Source organism: Xenopus laevis, chromosome 6L (assembly GCF_017654675.1).
Source record: "Xenopus laevis strain J_2021 chromosome 6L, Xenopus_laevis_v10.1, whole genome shotgun sequence".
NCBI classification, from domain to species: Eukaryota; Metazoa; Chordata; class Amphibia; order Anura; family Pipidae; genus Xenopus; species Xenopus laevis.
The window spans coordinates 109,286,494-109,294,689 of NC_054381.1; positions in this window are offsets into that span (position 1 = coordinate 109,286,494).

The window sequence follows — 8,196 nt, forward strand, 5'->3', positions numbered from 1 at the left end:
GATTTGTAGGCCAGAAACAACTAAAAGACCACAGGCTGCAGGTCTGACAAGGGATGCTGGGATTTGTAGGTCAGTAACAGTTAGAAGACCACAAGCTGCTGGTCTGATAAAGGATGCTGGGATTTGTAGTTCATTAAGAGCAAGAAGACTATAGGCTACAGGTCTGATAAAGGGTTGCTGGGATTTGTAGGTCAGTAACAGCTAAAAGACCACTGGCTGCAGGTCTGACAAGGGATGCTGGGATTTGTAGGTCAGTAACAGTTAGAAGACCACAAGCTGCTGGTCTGACAAGGGATGCTGGGATTTGTAGGTCAGTAACAGTTAGAAGACTACAGGCTGCAGGTCTGACAAAGGATGCTGGGATTTGTAGGTCAGTAACAGTTAGAAGACTACAGGCTGCAGGTCTAACAAGGGATGCTGGGATTTGTAGGTCAGTAACAGTTAGAAGACCATAGGCTGTAGGTCTGACAAGGGATGCTGGGACATTCAGGACATGGGTAACAGTGACTGGGAAGTTGCAGCTCCAAAACTTTTTCCTTTAAAGCTTTTTAAGAAGTCAGTTTTATATGCAAAGTAAGATGCAAAGAGAAATATGGATATTAATAGTCCTGGAGGAGAAACACCAAGTGGCCTATTGTCACTCCAAACACTGGGTGACCCCTGTTATATGTGAACATAGGGGATTTCAGACTTTTGCCCTTAATGATTGCTGAAACACTTTTTAATAAGTACATTTTACAGTGGCGGAACTACCGGGGGTGCGAGCGGGCCAGGGCCCGCACCCCCTCAGGCCCCCCCGGCAGTCCGTGCGCCACTGACAAAAGCAGCCAAATGCGGACGTATGGAGAGGGGCGGGGCCCGGCTGCGCATCACGCACCAGGGCCCGCCCCCTCTAGGATCGCTACTGACATTTTATATACAAAGTGAGATACAGAGAGAAATATGAATAATAATAGCATTAGAGGAGAAACCTGAACACCAAGTGACCAACTGTTACTCCAAACAGTCAGTGACCCCTGTTATATGGGAACATGGGAGATTTTAGACTTTTCCCCTTAATCATTTCTTAACTTTCTCTTAAAAGCTTTTTTAAGAAGTAAATGTTATATACAAAGTGAGATACAGAGAGAAATATAAATATTAATAGCATTAGAGGAGAAACCTGAACAGCAAGTGGCCAACATAGTAACCCCTGTTATATGTTAACATAGGAGATTTCAGACTTTTTATTATTTCTTAACTTGCACTTATTTTACATATAAAGCAATTGGAATCCAAAATGTTATTTTATACTTTCTGTATTTAGCCTGACAGGTGTGTAGTCTCCCTGCATCCCTGTTCCTTCCCCCAACCCCAACTCTCCTATAATCTATTAAAATGACAAAACCAGGGCTAATATCTAGAGATGTCGCGAACTGTTCGCCGGCGAACTTGTTCGCGCGAACATCGGGTGTTCGCGCTCGTTCGCCATTTTGGGTTCGCCATTGTTGGCGCTTTTTTTTGCCCTCTCACCCCAGACCAGCAGGTACATGGCAGCCAATCAGGAAGCTCTCCCCTGGACCACTCCCCTTCCCTATAAAAACCGAAGCCCTGCAGCGTTTTTTCACTCTGCCTGTGTGTGCTGAAGAGATAGTGTAGGGAGAGAGCTGCTGCCTGTTAGTGATTTCAGGGACAGTTGAAAGTTTGCTGGCTAGTAATCGTTTTGATACTGCTCTGTTATTGGAGGGACAGAAGTCTGCAGGGGTTTGAGGGACATTTTAGCTTAGGTAGCTTTGCTGGCTAGTAATCTACCTTCTACTGCAGTGCTCTGTATGTAGCTGCAGTGGGCAGCTGTCCTGCTTCTGATCTCATCTGCTGACTGCTGCAATAACAGTAGTCCTTGTAAGGACTGCTTTTATTTATTTTTTTGTTGTTTTACTACTACTACTACTACTACTACTACTACTACTATAAGAGCCCAGTGCTATTAGTCTAGCAGTGTTGGGGAGTGGGACTGGTGTGCTAATCTGCTGCTCCTAGTAGTTCAGCAGCACCAACTTTAATTTTTTTTTTTTAATATTCATTTTTTTTTTATTTTACTTTTTTTATTTTACTACCGCTGTAGTAGTGTATAAGTTGACCTTTTAGGCATTATTTGCCCTGTAGGCATTATTTGCACAGTGTTTTCTTCAACCCGCCATCTAGCTGTGTGACCTTGTTCACATTCTGTCTAAATATCCATAATATTACCGTCTCCAGAAAAAACACCGGAGTGACTTTTTTCAAGCAGCCATAATATATTTTACGTAATCCGTATCCACCGCTGTAGTAGTGTATACGTTGACCTTGTAGGCATTATTTGCACACTGTTTTCTTCAACCCGCCATCTAGCTGTGTGACCTTGTTCACATTCTGTCTAAATATCCATAATATTACCGTCTCCAGAAAAAACACCGGAGTGACTTTTTTCAAGCAGCCATAATATATTTTACGTAATCCGTATCCACCGCTGTAGTAGTGTATACGTTGACCTTGTAGGCATTATTTGCACAGTGTTTTCTTCAACCCGCCATCTAGCTGTGTGACCTTGTTCACATTCTGTCTAAATATCCATAATATTACCGTCTCCAGAAAAAACACCGGAGTGACTTTTTTCAAGCAGCCATAATATATTTTACGTAATCCGTATCCACCGCTGTAGTAGTGTATACGTTGACCTTGTAGGCATTATTTGCACAGTGTTTTCTTCAACCCGCCATCTAGCTGTGTGACCTTGTTCACATTCTGTCTAAATATCCATAATATTACCGTCTCCAGAAAAAACACCGGAGTGACTTTTTTCAAGCAGCCATAATATATTTTACGTAATCCGTATCCACCGCTGTAGTAGTGTATACGTTGACCTTGTAGGCATTGTTTGCCCAGTTTTTTTGGTTGCAGCCACTGAAGCACAGTTGCCAGAAAAAATATGCCATATAAATGCTGAAAATAGTAATTTTTTGCCATACGTTGACCTTGTAGGCATTGTTTGCCCAGTTTTTTTGGCCGCAGCCACTGAAGCACAGAGGCCAGAAAAAATATGCCATATAAATGCTGAAAATAGTCATTTTTTGCCATACGTTGACTCAACGTATATGGCAAAAAATTACTATTTTCAGCATTTATATGGCATATTTTTTCTGGCAACTGTGCTTCAGTGGCTGCGACCAAAAAAACTGGGCAAACAATGCCTACAAGGTCAACGTATGGCAAAAAATGACTATTTTCAGCATTTATATGGCATATTTTTTCTGGCAACTGTGCTTCAGTGGCTGCAACCAAAAAACTGGGCAAACAATGTCTACAAGGTCAACGTATGGCGAAAAATGACTATTTTCAGCATTTATATGGCATATTTTTTCTGGCAACTGTGCTTCAGTGGCTGCGTCCAAAAAAACTGGGCAAACAATGCCTACAAGGTCAACGTATGGCAGTTGTTTAAAGAGAACAGTAGATTACTAGCCAGCAAAGCTACCTAAGCTAAAATGTCCCTCAAATCCCTGCAGACTTCTGTCCCTCCAATACAGAGCAGTATCAAGCAGATTACTAGCCAGCAAACTTACTATCATCTGTCCCTGAAATCACTAACAGCTCTCCCCCTACACTATCTCTTCCAAGCACACACAGGCAGATTTTTCAGATACATTTTTGCCCTTGATCCCCCTCTGGCATGCCACTGTCCAGGTCGTTGCACCCTTTAAACAACTTTAAAATCATTTTTCTGGCCAGAAATTTTTTTTTTAGATGTTAAAGTTCGCCTTCCCATTGAAGTCTATGGGGTTCGCGAACCGTTCGCGAACCGCTCGCGTTTTTGCGCAAGTTCGCGAATATGTTCGCGAACTTTTTTTCCGACGTTCGCTACATCCCTACTAATATCCCAGGTGCTACCTAGTGACTCAATTTAGTAGTGATTTGCTTCATTTATATCATAATCCGTTATTTAACATGCGGCCAAATGCCAGTATGTACTTCTGTGTATTTATCCTGAGTTGTCTGTAGTCTCTCTGTTTCCCCATTCCTCCCATAATGATATTTTCTATTAGAATATGCATAAAACCAAGGCTAATATCCCAGGCACTAGCCAGTGTCACACTCAAATAGTGATTTCCTTCATTTCTGCCATTATTTCCCTTAATGCCCCTGTGCATCAATGCTCTGCTCACCTCTGATCCCAGAAATAAAAAAGTGAGTTTACAGCCAATCATGTTTTATGTTTATATCCAGTAAGGAGTTGTGGGGGTTCAGCTCATGAATCTTTGATAAGGAATATTAATTCTAATGGCCAATGTAAGATGTCTCAATGAGTGAGCCCTATTGAAACCTTCCATGAGCCTCTATTGATTTGAAGTTTACACAGAAGATAATTACCTGCCCTGGGATGTTGCACCAGCTGCTCTGTCATAGATCTCCCTTTCTGATTGAAGGTATCCAGTGATGTTCCACCTCTACCAAAGGTTCCCATCCTTCTTATACCTCTGTCCTACCAAGAGGTAAAGTCCTCAAACCATTGGAGAGCACGTGTGACTGAGTCACACAGACCAACTGCAGGAAGTTTAAACTTCGCTTCGCTGCAAGTTGTGCAGATTCAGATATGAGCAAGACCTTTATAGAACTGAATAAATAAGATAGTTAACATTTACGCCTCTGTGTCCTTTGGAGTCAAAAATCTCTCACAGTGGGCTCCTAAAATATTGGATTAGTGGATTTCAATTTTATAAGAGGGGATAATTCCCTATCCTGGGATGTTGGTGTCATTGAAAATTCCCAACACATTCAAGTAGACTCTCGAGGACTGTGGCAGCAAACTGTAAGGGGCATTTAATGCAGACTGACACAGCCAAGACCCCATTGCAAAATCTCCCCAATACTCCAATCAATGTGTGGGTTATGTTGCTTTAACCAGGGCAGGCCTAACAGCACAGGAGTGGATGCACGGTGGATAAGGTGGAAATCAATGTATTCAGAACATGTGCCTCCCACACAGACCTCAAGTTTAGGGGTTACTGATGTAACTAAGCCACTGCCAAGGACATTTTCATCTATTGACAGGAGAGGAATGTAAGGGACAGACATTTTTTTTTAAAAGGTATTTATTTTTCAACTTTCATGAGGATACAAGATATAGTGCAAATAGAAAGAGATTGTTACAGGTATATTGCATTTTGCATCTCTGAAAGCCATTTTCAATTTACAGACCTTGGGATCCCCAACATAAAGGTAGGTGGCAAGAATTAAGAAAGAAGTAAGTAAGTAGGTAGGAAAGAGAGAACAGTATGAAGAAAAAGTAGGGGGGTGGGAGAATGACCAATCTGCAGAAGAAACAAATAAATTAATGATAACCCAAAATCACAATCTTTGCAAGCCTACCTGAGACAACAATATATTACAATAAAATATTGATCGTATTCAAAACCTGCTTTAGGTTAATTACAAGTATTTCTACAATCTTAATAATGCTAGTCGGCTAAGGCTTCAAGCCAATCCATATGTTGAACCGGTATATTTACTGTTCTGTTTGTATAGGTTTCATTTCGCAACAGCCAAAGTGTCCGAATTTTATTGAATTTTGTAGGACAACCCCTTGCGTAGTAAATTTGTTCCAGAGCTCGTAATGTTTGTTCCACCAGAGCTATCCAGTAACTGAGGGTAGGAGGGTTCTCATCTTTCCATTTTATGGCTATTGCCCGTTTTGCATGGAACAGGAGAAAGGTGAGTCCTTTCTGTTCTTGATGTTGTGGTATACTGTAGGTAGTTGAGCAGTAATACCTTGGGGTGGAATTCCACTGGCATTGCCATGAGTTGAGTTATATAATCAGCTATTTCTGTCCAGAAGTGTTGGATTTGGGTGCATTCCCAAACCATGTGAAATCTGCATTATGGCTGTTGCATCTGTTGCACTTGTCCGGGAATGCCGGGTTCATTTTATGTAGGGTATAGGGGGTATAGTAGGCACGGTGTACTTATATTGGATAAGTCGGTCCCTGGATCTTATTAAGGGGGTAAGAGAATTGGCTAGTATATATGTCCATTGCTCCATTGTAAGATCCGGAATGTTAACAATCCATTTCTGCAGCATTTCCTGCCTTGTGGTTTGGTAACTGGTACATAATAAAAAGTATACTGCAGATAGTGATTTTGGTAGGTGCTCCTTACGTAATAGAATTTCTAGTCGGGAAAGTTCAATCCTGGGGGTGTTGGACTGAAATTGTTGAGTGAGAGCATGTCTCAGCTGTAAGTAACGAAAGAACATTCCATTGGGCAGTCCAAATTTGTCCTTAAAGGACCAGTAACATCAAAAATTTTTACAAAAAAATTCGTTACAATACAACGAAAAAAAACATCAAGACCAATTAAAATTTAAAATAGCAAATCCTTTATTAAGATATAACTTACAGAAACTCCACTTCCTGTCTTCTACAGAAACGGCGAAAGGGCGACCATCCATGCTGCTGTGCTTGATTGCTCTTCTCTGGCTCTTCACTGACAGCGTGTCGATCTCCTCCAGCTCTTCAGAAGGCCGCGGCGGTGTTATTATGCCTGTCCCCACTGTAACATAGCAGACCGCCAGCATACCAGGGTAACCCAGAACCCCTTGCCCCTGCATTATTTTAACCCTCCTGGCACCGAGAATATTCCTTCTGCCTTCTGCTGTGGGCTGTTGGGGAGACACGCAAGAGCTGCATCTCTGCAGAGCCTGCCTTCGGAAAGTGAACCAGCTGGCCGGCGCGTTTGTGAACGCATCCCCAAGGCGAACTGCTGCCTTCACGATGGCTCCAATCACCTGATTCCTCCAGAGTGGAGGTTATACGATCCTCCACTCTTTGTAAAAATTTTTGATGTTACTGGTCCTTTAAGTTGTTGAAAAGGGACAGACATTTTACCAGCAAAAGTTGCGTCAACAAGATTTCCAGCAGCCCCTGAATCAATGAAAGCCTTATCAGTAACACAAATCCTAGAACTAGTGTTACAGGGAGCAGAAATACAGCCCAAATGAGTCTCTCCGACCTCAGACAGGCTCAGGAGTTTTCAAAATTGTACTGGGCAGGTATAGACAAAATGGCCTTTAGTACCACAGTACATGCAGATGCCCTGGGAACGTCTGCAAACTCATTAGGCAAGTGACAGCTCAGCGGCCCCAAACTGTATGGGATCCTCAGGGGATTGAAGAGTAAAAGATTCAGAGGGAATAAAGACCTTGCTGCTAGGAACATAACCAGGCTGTGAAATCTTCTCCTGGCCTTTTCATTAATCTGGGATCCACCTGTATAGCTAGGTGCATTAAAGGGGAACTAAAGTCTAAAATAAAATAATGCTAAAAAATGCTGTATTTGGTATACTAAACATAAACATGAACTTACTGCACCAGAAGCCTAATTAAACAAATGATTTATGTTTTCAAGGTTGGCAGCAGGGGGTCACCATCTTGTAACTTTGTTATACATCTTTGCAAGACATGTCGATTGGGCAGGTTTAAAAATCCCATCGGAACGCGGCCCCATCTGTTTGTAGGTGCGGTCCTGCGATCCGACTGCCCGTTTTGGCAGCACTATAATCTGATCGTTGGGCCCTAGGGCCAACAATAAGATCAGAGCGATATCGCCCACCTCAAAGTAGGCATGTCAGGGAGATATCCGCTCATTTGGCGACATCGCCAAATGAGCTGATCTCTCTGTGTATGGCCAGCTTAGACAGGATAGGAATTAGCTGGTTCTTATATAAACTGACTAGTTTCTATCCCTGTACTGGACCTGTCAGGTATTTGCCTAATAAAGATGGTCTCTGTACTGTTAGAGAAGGTCCTTAGATAGGATAGGAATTAGCTTGTTCACATATGAATGGACTGGTTTCTATCCCTGTACTGGACCTGTCAGGCATTTGCCCAATACAGGTGGTCCTGGACCCTGTACTGTTAGAGAAGGTCCTTGGATAGGAATAAGCTTGCTCATATATGAATGGCTAGTTTCTATCCCTGTACTGGACCTGTCAGGTATTTGCCTAATACAGATGGTCCTTGTACTGTTAGAGAAGGTTCTTCGATAGGATAGGAATTAGCTTGTTTATATATGAACTGACTAGTTTATATCCCTGTACTGGACCTCATATGAAGAATAGGTAAAACAGGTGAACACAGGATGATGGATTTCACACATCTTATATATGAATAACTAAGTACTATCT